This window comes from Gorilla gorilla, chromosome 18 (genome assembly GCF_029281585.2).
Source record: "Gorilla gorilla gorilla isolate KB3781 chromosome 18, NHGRI_mGorGor1-v2.1_pri, whole genome shotgun sequence".
NCBI classification, from domain to species: Eukaryota; Metazoa; Chordata; class Mammalia; order Primates; family Hominidae; genus Gorilla; species Gorilla gorilla.
In genome coordinates this window covers 66,669,868-66,691,818 of record NC_073242.2, presented here as the reverse complement: position 1 = coordinate 66,691,818, position 21,951 = coordinate 66,669,868, and the positions used below count along the sequence as shown (strand labels likewise).

Sequence of the window (21,951 nt, the reverse complement as noted above, 5' to 3'; positions counted from 1 at the left end):
TTGCCCAGAATGGATGAGTGAGAGAGGCTTTGTTTAAAGTTTCACATTGAGCTTGTGTGTGCCCTGAAGGACTCAGCCATTCCTTGAAATATCCCCCACTGGGCTGCTATGGGAGACAGAGTGTGGGATTTGCAACCCCAGCTGTCTTAATTTTTGTAGATGCTCTTGGAATCAGGGCTACCCAGGGATGGAAAGGACTCACTGTGCAAATGGGGAAATGGAGGCCCACAGAGGCCCAGCTCATCAGAGGCAGAGCTGCGACCGGATCTGGAGCCCTCTGACCCTGTGGAAGTGGCTGTGTTCTTCTCTTTCTTCTAAATGGCCCAGTGGGGGAGTCCAAACCCAAGCCCAGGTGAGTGGGATGCACCTGTGATAAAGCCTGGAGCAGAGGCTCCATGAGGGAGGATGATGGTGGAACAGGAGTGCAGTGTGGAGCAGTGGGCATGGGCTGGGAGTGTGCTGGGCACAAACCACCATACACAGTTGTCCATGTTGTGCACTAAACAGGGGCCTCTTCCTGAGGGGGAAAGGTGAGGCTGAATTCCACCCTATATTTCATTATTAATTGTGCATCCCAGCACAGATGGAGCTATATTCATCTAGAGGAAGGTGATGGATGTGTCACAGCCCTGGACAGACACTCTTATCTCACAGGATGGTCAGAACACCCTTTATGGTTGAGCTGGGACCTGGGATAAAAGGGAAGCAAATTTGGGGGAGCCAAGGAGTGAAACTCTGCCAGCCTAGGCATGCCAGCTTCAGAGAGCCAAAAAGGGGCAGGGCAGGGTGGCTGGTTGCCACACCTGTGAAGCCCACCCAAAGGCGGTGGGTTTGGTGGACATGGGAACTGGGAGCGCTTCCCTTCTGATCATGCTAAACCTACCAGCAGATGGTGCCGCACATTCCCACAGTCTTCTTCCCATGTCAGTGGGGACTTCGGAAACCAGCCCGGCCCAGCCCAGGCCTCCCAGTTCCATTCGTTTCCCTTGCACCCTTTCCTTTCCTGGCTGCTTGTACCTTACAGTATCTCATTTCACCTCCACGCGCCTGAGGGCAGATGTGGAAACCAGGGGCCAGTGACCTCCCTGAGCCAGGGGGTAACACACTACGTATGTGTTAGGACCGGGACCAAACTGCAGGACTCTTGGGTTCATCAGGAGATTCTGCGGGGTCAACCAGCAGGAATTGGAGTCAGACAAGTGTGTCATCTTGTCACAGCTTGTTTACTTCCTAGTTGTGTGTCTTTAAGCAAGTCAGTCTACCTCTATGAGCATCAGTTTTCCTAAATCACACTGATGGTACTTCCTTCATGGGCATATGAAGGATAAGATGGGCACAAAATGAAATGACATGTGCAAAAGAGCTTTGCATGCTCCCAGGTGCTGAGCAAGGCGGAGGACTGCTGTTGTTGATGTCAGTGCCAATATCATGGTTGTGGCTGGTTAAGGCAGTGGTGGAAAATGCTGCAGGAAGGAGCAGGGCCATGCCTGTTCCCTACACCTACAGTTTCTGAGTCCAGAGTGGGGTTGATGATTACTGATTATTCCTCTCTCCAAGAGGCCATTCCTGGCCAACTTGGTGCCACCCAAGATCCCCAATTGAGAGAGTAGATTTGATGTGAGTGGGCAGAGCAGGCCTGAGCTGGGGGTAATCGCAAGGGCTCCCAAAGAGTGAGAGACTTTGTGACCTCAAGTTAGGGCAGGTTGCAGGTGAGATGATGTTCAGCACAGGCCAGGCTTGGTGCCAGCCCTGAGCATGGTCCTGGTTTCAGGCTGCAGTTGCCCTTTCGTTTGTGATATGGTTTGGATCTGTGTCCCCACCAAGTCTCATGTAGAATTGTGACCCCCAGTGTTGGAGGTGGGGCTCAGTAGGAGGTAATTGAATTACGGGGCGGCATTTTCATGAATAGTTTAGCAATCTCCCACCCTCTCAACTTGGTACCATATAGTGAGTGAGTTCTCATGAGACAGATCTGGTTGTCTAAAAGTGTGCAGCACCTCCCCTTTCTGTTTTCCTCCTTCTCCGGCCGTGTGAATTGCTGTTCCCTGTTCACCTTGCACCACGATCAGAGCTTTCTGAGGCCTCCCCAGAAGCAGAAGCTGCTAAGGTTTCTGTATAACCTGCAGAACCGTGAGCCAATTAAACCTCTTTTCTTCATAAATTACCCAATCTCAGATATTTTCTTAAAGCATTATGAGAATGGACTTATATACTTGGCCAGGGCCAACCCTTTCAGAGGCCTTTTGCATTGAGGTGGTGGGTATCTAGCCCACCCATTTTTCCCCTGGACTCATCAGTGTAGCAGACTTTGAGCCCCAGCTACCCACCCAGAGGACATCCACCAGAAGCACATGAAGACGGACCTGAGTGAGCTGCTGAAGCTGATTGAAACTCACTTTGAGAACAGGAAGTAGGAGGAGAGGGAGCTCAGTTCTCTTGAAGACAAGATTGTAGGCATCGAGTCTCCCCATCTAATGTTGCCTCAGGTCCCAGCCTGTTCTCTATCCCTTTTGTTTGGCCCCACCTCCTCCAAGCAGCCTTCCCTGGAGCCCCAAACCCTGCTCAAGGTGGGCTCTCCTTCAGGAGCCCTGCAGTACTCTGAGCTGCTCCTGCAGCCCTGGCTGGGTCTTCCTGGGTCTCTGCCTTTTCTCCCCACCAGACTGGATGCTCCTTGACAGCAAGAGCTCAGTCTGATCAGTTTTCAGGCCACCACAGGGCCTCACTCAGGACCTAGCAATGGAATGACTGGTCACATGCCTGTTGTCCACTCTTGACCTTGTGTCCTCCTCCCCAACCAATGAGGTGAACTTGAGTGTGACCTGCAAAATCTTATATTATTCTACTGCTGAGTGTGAAGGTTGCTGTGATTCCTTCTGTTTCTCTTTACCAAGCTTGCCCTTCCACAGCTGTGCTCCTCTGGCTTGAATGACCTAGCCACCTGTCGGAGCACAGAGCACAAAGCAGATGGCAGGGCAGGGTGGGGAAGTGGCAGGGACAGTGGCAGAGCTCAGGCGGAGCCTGCCTGACATTTCCCAAACCATTGCAGGCAGTCTTGCCATGAATAAGGTTGGATGTGGACCATCTGCAAGTGCCCTGCAGTGGGCAGTCCTTATCTAGCCAGGGCACTCTCTGTGAGGCCCACCTGCTGTGGGGATGTCTCCTGCTGAAAGCTGAAGGACTTGGAGGAAGAGTGCCACTGTCCTAAGACTCTGGGAAGGAAAATTCTCCGTGAGTTCTCTAGTGGCTCTGTCAGGGTCCGGCACCTGCGATGCCCCCTATTCCCCATGCACACCTGGGTGGGCTTTGCCTCTTCTCCATAGGCAAAATGGCAGGCCCAGTGGACCGAGCAGCTGCGCATCTGGAATGAGTGGAAGAAGGAACAGCAGAACTGCCTGGCTGGGAGTGACCCACAAGCCCAGGCCCACAAAGCCCCTCAGGCTCCCATCTCCTGCCGTTACAAACCTGATATTTTAAGAGACTCTCCAGCCCTCATCCCTTCCCCAGTTTAGGCTTCATGGGACATAGAGAGACCCTGTAGCAAGTGGGAAAAACAGGAAGCAAATTTGTGGTAGTCAAGAAATGAAACTCGGCCAGGCGCGATGGCTCATGCCTGTAATCCCAGCACTTTGGGAGGCCGAGGTGGGCGGATCACGAGGTCAGGAGATCGAAACCATCCTGGCTAACATGGTGAAACCCTGTCTCTACTAAAAATACAAAAAAAAATTAGCCAGGCATGTTGGCGGGCACCTGTAGTCCCAGCTACTCGGGAGGCTGAGGCAGGGGAATGGTGTGAACCAGGGAGGCAGAGCTTGCAGTGAGCTGAGATCACAACCACTGCACTCCAGCCTGGGAGACAGAGCCAGACTCCATCTCAAAAAAAAAAAAAAAAAAAAAGAAATGAAACTCTACCAGCCTGGGCATGGCAGCTTCAGAAAGCCAAAAAGGGGCAGGGCAGGGCGGCTGGTTGACACACATGTGAGGCCCACCCAGAGGCAGTGGGTATTGTGGAGGTAGGGGACAAGGAGCACTTCCCTTCTGATCATGCTAAACCTACCAGCAGGTGGCACTTTGCATACCCACAGGCTTCTTCCCATTTCAGGGGGACTTCCGGAAACCAGCTCTTTTCCTGTGCAGCTTTCTTCTTGTGCAACTGCTGAAGACATCACAGTAACAGGCCCTCTTGTGTAGCTCCCAGCTGGAGGGGATGATGGAAACTAACATTCAAGAATCTGGATCTGATTCATTTGCTCATTTTTCATTTCATTCAATAAACTCCTATGTGCCAGCCTTGTGCTGTAAGTATACACTCAGGAAGCTCATTGCCCAGTGGGAAGAAAGGTGAACTTACCCATAAAGACCACCAGCTTCAGCCTAGAATCAGGGATTCCTGCCCTTGTCATTCATTTGATGTCTTTCCCCTTTCTGAAAATCAGAAAGACAGGGTTCAGTGAAAGGAGGAGGAGAATAGGAGGAAATTTGAGGAGGACACCTGAAAAAGAAGGCTTTGTCAAACTTGATGCATTTTGGAGAATACATCCAGGAGGAAGGGGAGCAGCAGGGATCCCCAGGAAGTCCTGGCATATTTGTGAGGAATTAGGTGTCCACTGCAGCAGGCAGACTTTTGTTGGATTCTAGAAAGATATTCCCAGCTGCTGTTGTTGTAAAACTGAGACCTCCTCATGCCCAAACCCTGAGCTGGTGCTCAGCCTCTGTTTCACTAGGAGGGGCTTGCTGGGATAGAGGGCTGCAGGTGCACCCCATCGTTGCCTCCAGCAGTGCTCAAGAGCTTCCCAGGGGGCTGGTGGAGCTGGAAGGTCTCTGTGTCTAGAGTCAGAGCTCTGGGTTTAAAGACCCAGCTTTGCCACATAGAGATGTGTGGCTTTATGCAACTTCTGAGACTCGGTTTCCTCATCTGGGATGAATACTGCCTTACCTGCTGCTTTAAGAAGCTCAAATGAGCCAAGATGGATCATGTCTATGTGCTACACAGCTGTGAGTTTGTTTGTCCCTGGATACTCACTCTCAATCCCTGATTTTTGTCCCCCACTCCTCCGAGATCCTCCATTCTCAAGGTAGAAGGGTTTATGTCCAATTCATTTTCTCTATTTAGTGAAAGCAACAAAACATTTTCTTATATTTAGTGAAAGCAACAAAACATTTTCTTAGATTTCCAAAGTTGCCGGCTTAGAGCTAGGCTAGCGTCCCTGCCTCTGCCCCTACAGTTACCGTACTAACCAAGCCTTTGGCATCACCCGGCTATCAAAATAGTCCCAGCCCTAACTACTACACTCAAGTCCCAGTTAACCAGGCTGCCAATAATAAGTGTCTGAATTATCTTCTTTTTTGTTCTGTATCTCTCTTTGCCTTTGTGTTCTCTGCCTTCTCTCTGTGTCTCTTTTGTAGACTTGGTCTTTCTTTCTGGGGTTCTCTCTCATGGTTTCCTGGTTTATCAGGCCCAGGTGGGCAACAAAACCTCAAACCTTCTTCTTCCCCATAGTTTTAGAAAAGTCCCTGGGAGGGGAAGACATTTTGCTGGAGGGTAGGAGTGTAGAGATTGGGCTGGGTGAGGAGAATGAGCCTGAAAAGAGGTGGAATGGACTGGTTAGGCAAAGAAGGGCTGGGCTGCTGGGACTCCCCGTGCCCTTGCCTGAGGTTCCCCAGGGAATCCAGGTAGTTGACAGTGCAAGATGTTGCAGCAACAAAGAGCATAAGAAGCTAGTCTTTCTGCAGGCCTTGCTCCATTCCCTCGACCAACAGGGAGTTTGGGGAGGGATATGGGTCATTCTAGCTAATTCCTCCAACTTGCCACTTCTTCAGACAGAAAAAGTGGAAGAGGCAGACAGAGTGGGAAAAGAAGAAGATTCTGGCTGAGAGGAGGAAGTTGCTGGCCACCGACCACCTGAATGGTGATCAGCTGGGAGGGGTGGTCCTAGGGCACTGCCAGCATCTGCTTGTGGGGGGAGTGGCTGCCTGGCCCAGCAGTCTGAGGAGTGGCCAGGGGGTCTCAAGAGGTGTGGCAACCCCACCCCAGAGTTTCTCTAATAACTGGTAGAAAGGAGGGTACTCACAGGAGGTACTGCCTGAGTGAGGGGCTCCTGGAATCCTCCTGGGGCAGGTCAGAGACTGAGCCCTGGGAAAGAAAGACTCCGTCCCCTAGCTGAGAAGCAGCAGGTGCCTGGACATGGGCTGTCATGAGGCCACCAGCCACTCACACCGTCTCCTGCATTGCAGATGCACCATCCTCGGAGGTGAGGAAGATGAGAGACCACAGTGAGGCTACATTTCAGGCACACAGGCTGGCTGGGGTGGGACCTGCCTTCCACCCACCAAGCCCTGCCCCCAAGAGGCCAATAAGGGACTGAGAACTGGGGGACAACCTTCCTGGGGTCACACCAAGGGTAGGGGTCTCCTCAGGGTGAAGGGGGGGCCGGGCCACTGGGATGGCTCTGATGCCTGACCCTTGGCTCTGGAAGGCAGGCTGGAGGTGGCTGGCAGGGGACACCCATACTGCAGATGGAGAGACTGAGGCACAGGGCTCCAAGGCTTCCAAGAATGGTGAGGAGGCCAGCTCTGGTATGTGGGGACTTTGGTGTTGGCTCTGGGTGATGTGGGCCACTATAGGGGTGAGTACAATCAGGCATGGGGGCTCAGGTGTCTGCTATGGGGTGGCTAGAGTGAACAGTTAACGGAAGCAGGAGGCAATTGTCACAGCCCAGCAGGAGGGGAGGGTGGCTGTGGGGGCTGTACGGAGGGTGCTGCAGCACTTCTCAGCAAATGGGCTGTGGGTGTGAGAGCTCGCTCAGGGGAACCATGCCCAGCCACTTTGGCTTGGAACAGTCGCAGGTGGACTTTGCCCAACCATGGTGGAGACAGTTGGGTTGTAGAGTTCTGATACTGGAAATGCTAAGAGATAAGCAAGTGCTGTTGAGGGTTGTTGTGGGACAGATGTGTGGGGATAATTACATCTTGGGGACAGATGGTGTATGGCCTGAGCCCTCTGGGGTGCAGCAGGCAAGGAGGTGAGAGGAACTAGCCAAAGAGACAGATCTGGGCAGAAACCCAGGGTAGTAAATCCGAGGAGAAACCACTCCCGGGAGAGGATCAGATCTGGGTTAGGATAAACATTTATCCAGTTCAGCTGCCTGCGCAGCTCCTGCCCCCACCACACACACCCTGGTGCCATTGCCCTGAGTGTCTGCTTGCCCCTACCCACCCGGCCATCCCAGGCAGGTGTTAGGTGTTTCTGTCCTGGTGGGCTCAGGCTGTGTAGGTCACTGGAGGGCCCCCTGTCAGAAGGCACTGTCTGGCAGTGGGCAGCATTGAGTCACTGCGGTCTTCCAGTCCTGAGAAACACCCCTGCCAGAGCCTGTTGGGCTCTCTCCATCACCCCAGGGATCTCTGACCCCCAGCCTGGGAGTCCTGAGAGGGTAGATCAGAGCTCTGGGAGGTGCCTCTTCCTAGTGTCTGTCCACATTATATCCACCTGTGCCTTGGCAGCCCCCTCTTAAAGGTGGGCATACCTCTGAGGGTGGGTGGCATGAGGTCATTGTCGGGAGGAGGCTACCTCTCCCCTGTCCTGGGGCCCTAATGCCTCCATCCTGGGGGATGGCACTCCAGCCTCCCTATGAGACAAAACAGGAAGGTGGGTCCCACCTTATTCCCTAGGGGGGAAAAAACAGTTGGGCTGTGAGGGTGGGGGTGGAGGCAGCCTTGGACTTCAGGAAGAGGAGGACGTAGGGCTTCAGGCGCTATTCTCACCCGTTGCCCAGCCCATTTGCTTTTTGCTTCCTGGCCATTGGCAACCCCACTTCCTCCATCTCTGGGTGGAAGAGCTGCAAGACTTCCTCAGAGAGCACCACATCAGGGCAACAAGGTGTGTCTGGAGGTAGGGGTGGAACCTGGGGGCAGCAGGACAGGGCGTGTGGTCCAGTTCTCTCACCTGACATCTTCTCACTGCTATACCACGAGCAGTGGAGCCTAGTCACAGAGAGCGTGGTAACCTCAGGTTATGACCACTGCACCTGCAGGGTGGAGAGCCAGTTCAGCAGCATCAGCAGATGTACAGTAGCACCTACTATGAACCAAAGTCCAAAATAAGATGCACATTTTCCTGATGTAAGAATATACATTTCAATCCACAAAAATGTGTCCCTCATAATTCTTTCAAAAGCATCTGCTTTTTTCTCTGCAATGTTGTGTTCTCTAAGTTATCACACTGAGTGAAGAACCCCATGCTAAGCTTATCTTCACATATTTAACAAATACGATTTTATCTTAACATCCACTGCAAAATTGCAGGACAAAGCCTATTTGAATTATAGTAGAAGGTATATGAAACAATTAGGATGGGCTATTCTGAAAAATGTAGAGTTAGTTATTTCTGTATTTGTTTTCTATTAACCCATATTAATTGCTAATAAAAATATCTTATTTTATCCTGTGAAGTTTAAACCGATCAGTTGGTAATGAAAGGGGTCTGAGTTGAGTCTTCACTGGCTGGTTGCTGTTGCACCATAGGTTGATGTGCCACCATTGCAGCAGGCGCTGGCTTCTGGAAGGATTAAACATTTTTCATGAACCTAAGCCTCTCTTCTGTTGTCTTCCGTCAGCAGGACACACATGGAGGCTAGAAAAACTTGATTCTTTGTTTTCATTTTAAACAAGAAGTTGACTTAAAAAACGAGTCGCCGGAACTGGAGGGAAAACTATTCAGGATTCAGTTTTTTTCTTTACTTCCTTACTTCCTTCCCTTCCCTTCCCTTCCTCCCTCCTTTCCCCTCCCGCCTCTCCTCCCCTTTTTTCTTTTTTCTTTCCTTCCTTCCTTCCTTTCTTTCCTATTTTCTTTTCTACTCCTCTTCCTCCTCCTCCTTGTTCTTTTTAGAAACACCTATCCCTACCTAGAGACAGACTGTCATATATGGAACAGACATGCAGAAAGGTTACAAAATTTATTTGAATTTATAATAATAAGCATTAAAATTGTCCAGTGTAAAAATGTATGCAAAAGTTTTTACATTGTTGCAGATTTTTTTGTTTATTTGTGCTTGTTTTGGTTAAAACCAATAAGTTCCTCTTCAAAGCTTCCCTTAGTCTTTCTTGCTCTGTACACAGCCCTTCCTGCTTAATCTGTTAAGGAGCACTTGTTTCTCTGCTTAATCTGCAACTAGCAAACCTCTTACTTTTACTCTGTAAACAACCTTTCCCCATGCCCAGACCTGCCTTGTACTTCTTCTGTAAACAACCCTTCCTGCCTTAGCAAAGTACAGCCTCTCCCTTCCCGCCTAAGTAGCCATACTCAATTTCAAACAGTAGCCAATAGGGTTAGCTTAGACTGTGCGGTCCCACTCCAGCTAATGGGGAAAGGACACAGAAACAGGAATTGCGTTAGGGATAAAAACCCCTACCCTACCCCGCTAGATGTGCTCTTGCTGTAGCAGGACTAGTCGCAGACAAAACTTCTCAGACACCTGATTAAAGAAGGAAGAGGTTTTTATTCGGCCGGGAGCATCGGCAGACTCATGTCTTAAGAGCCGAGCTCCCTGAAAAAGAAATTCCTAGCCCTTTTAAGGGCTTACAACTCTAAGGGGTTCACGTGAAAGGGTCATAATAGATCAAGTAAGCGTGAGGCAGGCAAATCACCTGAGGTCAGGAGTTCAAGACCAGCCTGGCCAACATGGTGAAACCCTGTCTCTACTGAAAATACAAAAATTAGCTGGGTGTGGTGGCGCATGCCCGTAATCCCAGCTACTCAGTAGGCTGAGGCAGGAGAATTGCTTGAACCCAGGAGGCAGAGGTTCCAGTGAGCCAAGATCGCGCCATTGCACTCCAGCCTGGGAAGCAAGAGCGAAACTCCGTCTCAAAAAAAAAAAAAAAAAGAAAGAAAGAAAAAGAAAAGAAAAGAAAAAGACACCTGGGAAATGCGACCTTCAGTCCAAGAAAGGATTCTGTGACATTTGAGAATGATGTCTATAACACATAAAGCACTATTTTTAGGACATTACAGAGCTCTGGGATGTGAATTGTTCCTTTATCTCTAATTTGTTCATCTAAATGCTTTAAGAGTGCAAGTATTTTTTGAAGCTATACTTACAGTGAGATTATTGACAGCTGTAGTTTTTAAAATTGGGCTTCCAAAATACCACATAACTCCTAATTTCTTGAGAATAATCATAAAATTCTAACTTAAAAAAAAAGAAAAACTAGACATACTTTCCACAAATCCTACTCAAGAGACTGTTGGAGGAAAAGTGGGGGCAGAGAGCAGAAGGAATGTTAGAAGAGTGAAAAAATAAGAAACATCACAGCATTCCAATAGGAAATTAAAGATGTCTCTTCTTTCCTCAAAAAGCTCTCTGGAGCATGGTGCAGTGGCTCACACCTGCAATCCCAGCACTTTGGGAGGCTGAGGCAGGAAGATCACTTGAGCCCAGGAGTTTGAGAACAGCCTGGGCAACATAGCAAGACCCCCATCTCTACAAAAAATGCAAACATTAGCTGGGCGTGGTGGCTCATGCTTGTAATCCCAGCACTTAGGCAGGCTGAGGTAGGAGGATTTCATGAGCCCAGGATTTCGAGACCAGCCAGGACAACAGAGGGAGGTCTCGTCTCTACAAAAATAAAAAATTAGCCAGGTTTGGTGGCATGTGTCTGTAGTCCTAGGTACTCGGGAGGCCGAGGTGGGAAAACTGCTTGAACCCAGCAGGTCAAGGCTGCAGTGAGTGATGATCATGCCCGGGTAACAGAGCGAGAGACCCTGTCTCAAAAGAAAAAAAAGAAAAAAGCTCTCTGGAGAACACAGTAGCTGTGGATTCAGTGCACTCTTCTTGCATGCTCAGATCCCTTTGCTGCAATTAGGGCTTCAGATGTAGTCAACGGCAAGTAACACGTGCACTGAATACATTTCCTTATTATCTATTTAATGGAGTAAATCCCATCAAAGTAGCCTACTTGCTGGGGTCTGATACTACTGAGCAGTTCCCTAGCCTATTATCTCCAAGTTTCTGTTGCAGCTTTCTGCTGAGTTTTAGCATCAGAAGAGATATAGCTTTGGAATATGATTATTACAAATTCTTCATTCTCCAAATGCATAAAATAATCTTGTTTAGCTTCCTTTCTTGTCAATAAAGTGATTCACCTAAACACTAGCTATTTCCACATAGCATAATCTGAGGCTTTTGGTGTTTCTATGTCCTGTAAAAATGGGGAGGCAGCCCTTGGCTTTGGTGGTTGTGGAAGATAGAAGTAGAGTAATGGAAGAAGTACACTGTACCAGTCAATGCAGGTGATGTCCCCTGTCTTCTTCAGCAACAGAATAACAACCTCCAGTTTTTCAATTCTGGATGAAGACTGGCCAGGCATGGTGGCTCATGCCTGTAATCCTAGCACTTTGGGAGGCTGAGGTGGGTGGATCACGAGGTCAGGAGGTCTAGACTAGCCTGGCCAACATAACGAGACCCTGTCTCTACTAAAAATACAAAAATTAGCCAGGTGTGGTGGTGGGCACCTGTAACCCCAGCTACTCGGGAGGCTGAGGCAGAAGAATTGCTTGAACCTGGGGGACAGAGGTTGCAGTGAGCTGAGACTGTGCCACTCTAGCCTGGGCGAAAGAGCAAAAGTCCATCTCAAAAAAAAAAAAAAAAGACGAAGAATTACCGCAAATAGCTGAAATTTGAAAAAAAATCATAAAGTCAATTAGCTTTGTTAAACTGTTTGCTTTCAAACCTCATGCCAGAACCACTAATAAAGTAGCAATCCCAGCAAATTTGCAATATCTGCTGCCTTGCCCATCCTGTGGTAGAAAGCTCTTCACAAACTAAAATGTCATTAATCCCACCATGGCAGGGTAGAAAGAGGTAAAGCAAAGGAATGAGATGATCCAGAACAGGGGTCCCCATCCCCGGTCTGCAGACCGGTACTAGTTCAGGGCCTGTTAGGAACCGGGCAACACAGCAGGAGGTGAACATTGGGTAAGCCAGCATTACCCCCTGAGCTCTGCCTCCTGTCAGATCGGTGGCAGCATTAGATTCTCATAGGAGCACCAACTCTATTGTGAACTGTGAAGGTTCTCCTTATGAGAATCTAATGCCTGATGATCTGTCACTGTCTCCCATCACCCCCAGATAGGAGAGTCTAGTTGCAGGAAAACAAGCACAGGGCTCCCACTGATTTTGCTTTATGCTGAGTTGTATAATTATTTCATTATACATTACAATGTATTAATAATAATGAAAATAAAGCACACGATAAGTGTAATGTGCTTGAATCATCCTCAAACCATCCTCCCCAGCCCCTGTCCATGGAAAAATTATCTTTCATTAAAACCCGTCCCTGGTGCCAAAAAGGTTGGGCACTGCTGATCTAGAATAACTACCTGATTTCTAGAGTTTACCCTACCCACATAACTCACTCCTTTGAATGATAGCAATATATTTCCTTTCTTCACAATTTTTAATTTATTGTTATTTTTTGAGACAGGGTCTTAGTCACCCAGGATGGAGTGCAGTAGCACCATCTCAGCTTATGGCAGACTAGAACCTACTGGGCTCAAGCAATCCTCCTGGCTCAGCTTCCCAAGTAGCTGGGACCACAGATGGATGCCACCATGCCTAGCTAAATATTTTTTTTTTGGTAGAGATGAGGTCTTGCTATGTTGCCCAGGCTGATCTCCAACTCATGGACTCAAGTGATCCACCTGCCCAACCCAAAGTGTTGGGATTCCAGGCGTGAGCCACCAGGCCTGGCTCACATTTTCTTTCTTTTTTTTTTTAAGGTTACATATAATCATAATCATTAGAACTGAAAAGTGAAATGTAGTCTTCTTTTATGTAAACAGATAAAATTGCTTTTAGGCACATGTTAGAAGAAAGGGTGTGGCTCTGGAGAGAAGATCTAGCTAAAGGTACCCCTACTTCCTACATGACCTTGGGCAAGATGCCCAGCCTCCTGAGCAGCTGCTCTATCATCTGTAACATGAGAGTGATCAATACCACATCCCAGAGTGTTATCACAAAGGACAAATGAGAATCTACCTGAAAGCCCTTTGTAATTTCTTAAGTCCCATATACATTATTGCTTTTATGAGTTTAGAGCAGTGCACAGTTTTTAATAATTATTAAGGCATTTTGGTGACTTATGCTTGTAATCTCAGCACTTTGGGAGACCAAGGTGGGAGGACGGCTTAAGCCCAAAAGTTCCAGACCAGCCAGGGCAACATGGTTAGACCCTGTCTCTAACAAAAATCCAAAAATTAGCCAGGCATGGTGGTGGATGCCTGTACTCCCAGCTACTCAGGAGGCTGAGATGGATGGGTCACCTGATCCTGGGAGACTGAAGCTGCAGTGAGCCGTGCTCATGCCACTGCACTCCAATCTGGACCACAGAGTGAGACCCTGTTACCAAAAAAAAGAGTCAAAGTCAAAGGGAAGAGGAGGGAACAGAAAGGAAGGGAAGGGAAGGGAAGGAAAGGGAGGGGAGGGGAGGGGAGGGGAGTGGAGGGGAGGGAAGGGAAGGGAAGGGAAGGGAAAGGAAGGGGAAAAAGGAGGTTTAAGCTAGAGAGAGGGGCAGGAAAGGCAGTAGTGTTACCAAAAGGACAAAAAATTCGCTGGTTTCAGAACAATTTACTTTTGGAAAGAGAAAACCCTCTCTGCCTCTGCCCCATTACCAGCTGGGCACAGAGAAGCCTACTGCCTGGGAAAGAGAGAAGCAGAAAATAACCTCAGCCAGGTTAGTGCTATAGAAAACCAAGACCAAAATGTTGTCAGGTTCTAGGGTAAAAAGAAGCAAGATTCTAGAGCTGTTCAGAAGTTAGGACGTAGATTTTCTATGGCAACGGGAGAAAAACTGGACGGTCCCTTGAAACCCTGGTTTCAAACATCGTTCATTTTTAACAATACCAAAAAGCTATATTTACATTTAAGTTTTCTTCTATGGTGTTGTTACATATTGTTTTTATCATTTTATAGGGTAGCTAACACAGGCAGTGATCAGATCAGCCGGGTGGCTGGTGAATGCATGTGGACCATGACCAGCCATGCGTTGCATTCTACGGAAACTTTCACTGAAGATCCAGAAATAGTGAGGGGTTCACGTCATTTCTGTAAAGGTCACCTATGTACTACTCACTTTCCCTGCTTTTCTATTCCCCCTTCTTGTTTTCATCTGCCGTCATCTCTTTTTAATTTCTGTATTTCTCTCTCCCCTATCTCCTTATTACACTGAAAGAATGTGCAGTTTTTAAAAGATGCAACAAGAAAAAGTTTAAAAACATATAAATACACATGTTGAGATCCATTTTTGTCCAGTTAAGGAAACTTTTTTTTTTTTTAAGTTGGAGTCTCCCTCCGTCACCCAGGCTGGAGTGCAGTGGTGTGATCTCGGCTCACTGCAAGCTCCGCCTCCCGGGTTCACGCCTTTCTCCTGTTTCAGCCTCCGGAGTAGCTGGGACTACAGGCACCTGCCACGACGCCCAGCTAATTTTTTGTATTTTTAGTAGAGACGGGGTTTCACTGTGTTAGATCAGATGATCTCGATCTCCTGACCTCGTGATCCACCCGCCTCGGCCTCCCAAAGTGCTGGGATTACAGGCGTGAGCCACCGCGCCTGGCCCAGTTAAGGAAACTTTTTAAATGATGAGGTCTGTGTTGGCACACACGCAAACAAACAAACAAAAAAACTATAAGCATCTCACATGATGGATTATCTATTTTTGGATTTAAAGAATTATGCAAATCCAACAATGTTAAAAGTAATAAATGTATGTATGTGGAGTTTTTACAATCCGTGTTCCTGTCACTTACTACCTAGGATTAGAAACTTATCAAGGCGGCTTAGGCCCGGGTCGTCCTTTGACTCTGCAAGTGTTTGCAGCCCCCTCCGCGAGGCCGCCTCTGCCGCAAGGCATGCCGGGCGTGCTGCGCTCAGTCGAGGCCGGCCTCCAAGCTGCCGCGCCTAACTAGCCTTTCCAGCAGTTCCTGCAGCGGCGCCTGGGCCACTGGCCTGGAACTTCTGGCAGCTCAGAGTGTGCGCAGGGTCTGCAGGGCGGTCCAGTCTCCTGCAGCCCCGCGGCGTGGCTACCCACAAAAGGAGACAAAGCTTTTGTTGATTTCCTGAGTGATGAAATTAAGAAGGAAAGGAAAATCCAGGAGCATAAGACCCTCCCTAACATGTCTGGAGGTTGGGAGCTGGAATTGAATGGGACAGAAGCTAAATTAGTGTGGAAAGTTGCCGGGGAAAAGATTACCGTCACTTTCATTAACACAGCATTCCATCAACATTTGACGGTGAGAAGGAACTCTCACAAGGGCAGAAGGTTGAAAAACAGGAGCTTCAACTGACATCAACTCCCAATTTTCTGGTTGAAGTTATAGAGAATGATGGCAAGAAGGCCCTTGTGCTGGACTGTCATTATCCAGAGGATGACGTTGGACAAGAAGAGAAGGCTGAGAGTGACATTTTCTCTATCAGAGAAGTTAGCTTTCAGTCCACTGGCAAGTCTGAATGGAAGGACGCTAATAATACACTCAACAGAGATTCCCTGGACTGAGCCTTATACGACCATCTAGTGGATTTCCTTGTGGACCAAGGGGTGGACAACACTTTTGCAGATGAGTTGCTGGAGCTCAGCACAGCCCTGGAGCAACAGGAGTACATTACTTTTCTTGAAGACCTCAAAAGTTTTGTCAAGAGCCAGGAAAGCAGACAAACACTGAAAGCTGTAGTATTATGGCAGGTGTTAGCCAGTGAACGAATCCTACTCTGAAGCCAGACACATGTGCTTTGAAATGATTATCCTAAAACATGGACAAAAAATAGCAAATTTAAATAATTTCTTTTGCACTGTCATTTTTTATCATTTGTTTTTTTCTGTAAAAATCCATTATTTCTAGATTTTTGTAAAACATAATAAAAAATAAAATTGGTTTATCTCTTCCAAAAAAAAATCAAGGCAAAAAGTTTGAATAATTACTGAGCCAAGTGAGCTTCTATATCAAGAAATGAGAAAGAGTAAAGTACATGTGTAAAAGTTGGGGAAAAGCACTTCTGCTTGTGGCCTAGGTGGAGCAACAAGGACAAGACTTACCTCCTGCTTGAAACAATAGAGCCAGGCAAAATACATGCAATGACAGTTTTCAAAACAATGAACATCAGAAAATGAAGGGCAGTGGATACAAATGAGGTGAGCCTGTTAGCAGTGGCAACTCCGTCCAGGTCTGCAACAACCTCAATTCCTGCCTCCTCAGAATAAAAAATTTGACCGAAGGGCATAAGGCAGAGAAAGAAACCGAGACAAGTTTTAGATTAGGAGTGAAAGGAAGTAAAGTACACTTGGAAGAAAGCCAGGTGGGCAACTTGAGAGATCAAGTGCACAATTCAACCTTTGACTTGGGGTTTTATACATTAGCATGCTTCTGGGGGATTGTGTCTCTTCTTCCCTGATTCTGCCATTTTCCATTACTCTGCGTGCTTGAGCCCATTTGCCCAACTCCTGAGATTTTATCAGGAAGCTGCGGATCACCGCCTTCACGTGTTTCTATCTATGAGGAGACTGCCTTTCCCGTGGGCCCACTGAGACCAATTGTTACTTTATTTTTATTTTATTTTATTTGTTTTTGTTTTGAGACAGAGTCTTGCTCCGTCACTCAGGCTGGAGGGCAGTGGCATGATTTCGGCTCACTGCAACCTCCGTCTCCCGGGTTCAAGAGAGTCTCCTGCCTCAGCCTCCTGAGTAGCTGAGATTATAGGTGTGCACAACCACACCCAGCTAATTTTTGTATATTTAGTACGGATGGGGTTTCGCCATGTTGGCCAGGCTGGTCGCGAACTCCTGACCTGAGGTGATCTGCCTGTCTCAGCCTCCCAGAGTGCTGGGATTACAGGAGTGAACCACCACACCTGACCCAATTGTTACAGCGTAACAATGGCCTGACCATCACCTGATGGTCACCTGACATTCCTGGGGGTGGGGAGCCTCTCTCATGTCTGCCTGACTACCTATTGCTCATGTCTGCCTGACTACCTACTATAACAAGCCCTAGGAATTTCAAGGTTCCCTGCCTTAACCTATTTTCCAGCCCACTGCTCAGGGAGAGGAACCCAGGCAGAGCCTGGCAGACTCCCCAAGTTGAGGAGACAGAGCTAAGAGTCCGCAGAGACCAGCACAGCTAGAGTTCATAAGACAGAGAATGAGAGAGGAGAGAGCAGCTGACAGAGAACCCTAGAGACTGGCAGAGGGTCCTCCCAGCATCTTCAGCAGAGTATCAATCACTGCATATGTGTGAAGACACTACTTGAGGCTGGGGCAAGAACCATCCGAAAGGATTGTAGGAAACGGTGCGGAGCACTCACTCACACAGGGTGGGTAACAGTGGCTGATCTCGCCAGCCAAATTAGAAATGCTCATAATTCACACATCATTGGATAGAGAACTCAACAAATCATGAAAACAAGACCTGAAAGGATCAAACTGTTTCTAAGAAAATAAAATGTGTCATAACAACCAAAGCAATCTACAGGTTCAGTGTAATCCCTATCAAAATACCAGTGATGGCCGGGTGCAGTGGCTTAGGCTTATAATCCCAGCACTTTGGGGGGCGGAGGAAAAATGATCTCTTGATCCCAAGAGTTCAAGACCAGCTGGGGCAACATAGTAAGACATTATTTCTATTAAAAAAATTCAAAAAAATAGCTGGGTGTGGTGGTGCACAACTGTGGTCCCAGCTACTTGAAATGCTGTTACAGGAAGATCACTTGAGCCTGGAGATTGAGGCTGCAGTGAGCCGTGATCATGACACTGCACCCCAACCTGGGCAACAGAGTTAGACTCTGTCTCAAAAAACAAAAATTATCAAGGAGGCCAGGTGGCTCACGCCTGTAATCCCAGCATTTTGGGAGGTTGAGGTGGGTAGATCACTTGAGGCCAGAGTTTGAGACTAGCCTGGCCATCATGGTTAAACCCCATCTGTATTAAAAATACAAAAATTATCTGGGTGTTGTGGTGCACATCTGTAGTCCCAGCTTCTTGGAGGCTGAGGCACAAGAATCACTTAGACCCAGGAGGCAGAGATTGCAGTGAAGCGAGATTGTGCCACCACACTCCAGCCTGTGCGACAGAGTGAGACTCTATCTTTAAAAAGAAAAATATGGCTGGAGGTGGTGCTTAAGCCTGTAATCCCAGCACTTTGGGAGACCGAGGCGGGTTGATCACAAGGTCAGGAGATCGAGATCATCCTGGTTAACACAGTGAAACCCCATCTCTACTAAAAATACAAAAAAAAAAAATTAGCTGGGTGTGGTGGCACATGCCTATAATCCCAGCTACTCGAGAGGCTGAGGCAGGAGAATTGCTGGAACCTGGGAGGAGGAGGTTGTAGTGAGCCAAGATGGCACCACTGAACTCTGGCACCAGAGCGAGACTCAGTCTTCAAAAAAAAAAAAAAAAACAACAAAAAATTACATACTTTACAGAAATAGAAAAAACAATCCTAAAATGTATATGGAATCACAAAAGATCCAGAATATCCAGTGTGTCCCTGGATCTAAGGAACAAGACAATAAAAAAAGAGACTCCTACAATCCAAGAAATCTTGAGCAAAAAGAATAAAGCTGGAGGTGTCACACTAAACCACTTCAAAATTTATCATAAATCTATAGTAACGCAAACAGCATGGTACTGGCATAAAAACAGACACATAGGCCAATGCAACAGAATAGAGAGCCAACAAATACATCTATGTATTTATATCCCACTGATTTTCTACAAAGGTGCCAAAAACACACAACAGGGAAAGGACAGTTTCTTCAAAAAAATGGTGTTGGGGAAACTGGATATTCACATGAGGAAAAATGAAATCAGACCTTTATCTCACATCATACACAAAAGTCAACTCAAAATAGATTATAGACTTACATGAATGTCCTGAAACTATGAAACTACTAGAAGAAAACATAGAGAAAAAGCTTCATGACACTGGTCTGGACACTGAATTTTTGGATAGGATCTCAAAGGCAGAAGTAACAAAAGGAAAAATAAAATCGGATGACATGAAACTAAAAAGCTTCTGCACAGCAATGGAAATAATCCACCGAGTGATGAGACAACCTACAGAATGGGAGAAAATATTTGCAATCTATGCATCTCTGAAGAGTTAATATTCCAGATATATAGGGAACTCGACTCAATAGCAAATCCAATTAAAAAATGGGGCCATGGTGGTTCTTGCCTGTAATCCCAGCACTTTGGAAGGTAGAGGCAGTAAAATTGCTTGAGCCCAGGAGTTCTAGACCAGTCTGGGCAACCTGGTGAAATCCTTTCTCTACAAAACAATACAAAAAATTAGCCAGGCATAGTCGTTCATGTCTGTAGTCCCAGCTACTTGGGAGGCTGCCATTGAAGGGCCTCTTGAGCCCAGGAGGTCGAGACTCCAGTGAGCCATGATGTAATCGTGCCACTGGCATTCCAGCCTGGGTGACAGAGTGAAACCTTATCTCAAAAGGTTGGGGGGGCACAGAACCGAATAGACATTGCTCAAAAGAAGGAATATGAATGGCCAATATATCTATGAGAAAAATGCTCAACATCACTAATCATCAGTGAAATACAAATCAAAACCACAATGAGATATCACCTCACACCTGATGGAATGGCTATTATCAGAAAGGCAAAAGATAACAAGTGTTGGTGAAGATGTGTTGAAAAGGGAACCCTTGCAGGCTGTTGGTGGGAATGTAAACTAGTGTAGCCATTATGGAGGCTACATATGGAAGAACGTATATGGAGGTTCCTAAAAAAGTTAACAATAAAACCACCATATGATCCAGCAATCCCACTACTGGGTATATATCTAAATGATATAAAATCAATATGTTGAAGAGATATCTGCACTCCCATGTTTATTACAGCACTATTCACAATAGCCAAGAAAGAGAGAAACAAATGCATCCCAGATCAAAAGATCCAGGTTACCTATAGGAATGCAAAAATATCCAGCAACCAGTAAAGTAAAATGCACAATGTCTGAGATCTAACCAAAGATTACCAGAAATGCCTTTGCAGGGAAAAAGGACCCATAATAAGGAGAATAATCAATCAATCAAAACTGATTCAGAACTGACAAGGATGTTAGAATTAGCAATGAAGGACATTAACACTGTTATTATAACTTTATGTGTGAGATATTGTGATAGAAGAAGCATATATTTGGTCTTTGTTCCTGGTTCCTGGCACAAAACTCTTGTAATTTCCTGAATGATGAGGTGAGAGGATAATCCTGTTATTCATAATATGCCTCTTTCAACCTTCCCTGAGTTTATGCTAATGGGATGACGCTCAGTGGGCCCCTAGATAGCTTCAGATGAGGGCTGTTTGCTAGCCCCACCCTGGGCCTCTGGAAAGGCGAGAGGGTTTGGAGATTGAGGTAATCATCAATTTCCAGCCAATTACTTCATCAATCATGCCTACATAATGAAAAGTCCATAAAAACCCCTGAATGAAGGTTTTGGAGGGCTTCTGGGCTGGTAAACACATCAGCGTGCTAGGAAGGTGCCCCTTCCATATCTAGCCCTATACATCTCTTCCATTTAGCTGTCCCTAAGTTGTATCCTTTATAATAAACCAGTAATGCTAAACAAAGTGTCTTCCTGAGTTCTGTGATCCATTCTAACAAATTATGAAACCTGAGGAAGGGGTTGTGGGAACCCCTGATTTATAGCCTGTCAGTCAGAATTATGGGAGGTCTGGGGTTTTCAATTCGTGTCTCAAGTGGAGGCAGTTTTGTGGGACCAAGCCCTTATCTTGTGGGGTCTGACACCAATGCCAGATAGTTAGTGTCAGAATTGAATTGAACTGTTGGACACCCAACTGGTGTCTGGAGAGTTGGATAACTGGTTGTTGATATGGAAAAAACCCACACATTTGATGTCAGAAGTGTTCTGAGGAGAAACAGTTGACGGTATGCATATGTTAAAAAAGTTAAATAGAGACTTTGAGGATATAAAAAATACGTTGAATGGAATTAATAGCACACTAGACATTGCAGAAGAAAATATTAGTCAACTTGAAGACATAGCAATAGAAACAATTGAAAACAAAGCACAAGCAGAAAAAAAACTCCACAAAAGTGAAAACAGCATCAATGAGCCATGGGACTTCAAGCAGCCTAATTTGTGAATAATTTGTATCCTTGAAGGAAAATAGAGGAGTCAGAAAAAAAAACACATTTGAAGAAATACCAGCCAAAATTTTTCCATATTTGATGAACATCAGAAACCTACAGAACTAGGAAGCTCAAAGGACCCCAAGCACATGAAGAAAATTATACCAAGGCATACCATAATCGAATTGCTCAAAACCAGTGCTAAAGATAAAATTTTAAAGCAGCCAGTGGGAAAAATGGAACATGCTATGTACACAGGAACAAAGAGAAGGATGACATCAGATTTCTCACCTGAAACAATGCAAACAAGAAGACTGGGAAGCAACATCTTCAAAGTACTAAAAAGAAATGAAAAACTATCAACCTACAATTCTATACCCATGACAATATCTTTCAAAAAATAAAGTGAGTCTGGGCATGGTGGCTAACACCTATAATCCTAGAGCTTTGGGAGGCTGAGGTGGAAGGACTGTTTGAGCCCAGGAGTTCAAGGCTGTAGTGAGCTATGATTGTGCCATTGCACTCCAGCCTGGATGACAGAGACAGACTCTATCTCTTAAAAGCAGACAAACAAAAAAGATGAAAGAGAGACATTTTCGGACATACAAAAACAGAAAGAATTAATCACCAGTAGATCTGTACTACAAGATATGTTCAAAGACATCTTTCAGACAGAAAGAAAACGATACCAGATAGAATCAGGAATGAAGAGCGCTGGAAATGGTAACTGCATGAGTAAATACATATGATTATTTTTCTTATTATTTAAGTCTCTTTAAAAGCTAGGTGAGGTGGAGTGGTT

General features: G+C 46.5%; 1 pseudogene; it reads left to right on the top strand.

Moving 5' to 3' along the window:
- Positions 1-14,750: 14,750 nt before the first annotated feature.
- Positions 14,751-15,757, top strand: LOC101138240 (complement component 1 Q subcomponent-binding protein, mitochondrial-like; annotated as a pseudogene).
- The last annotated feature ends 6,194 nt before the right edge of the window (positions 15,758-21,951 follow it).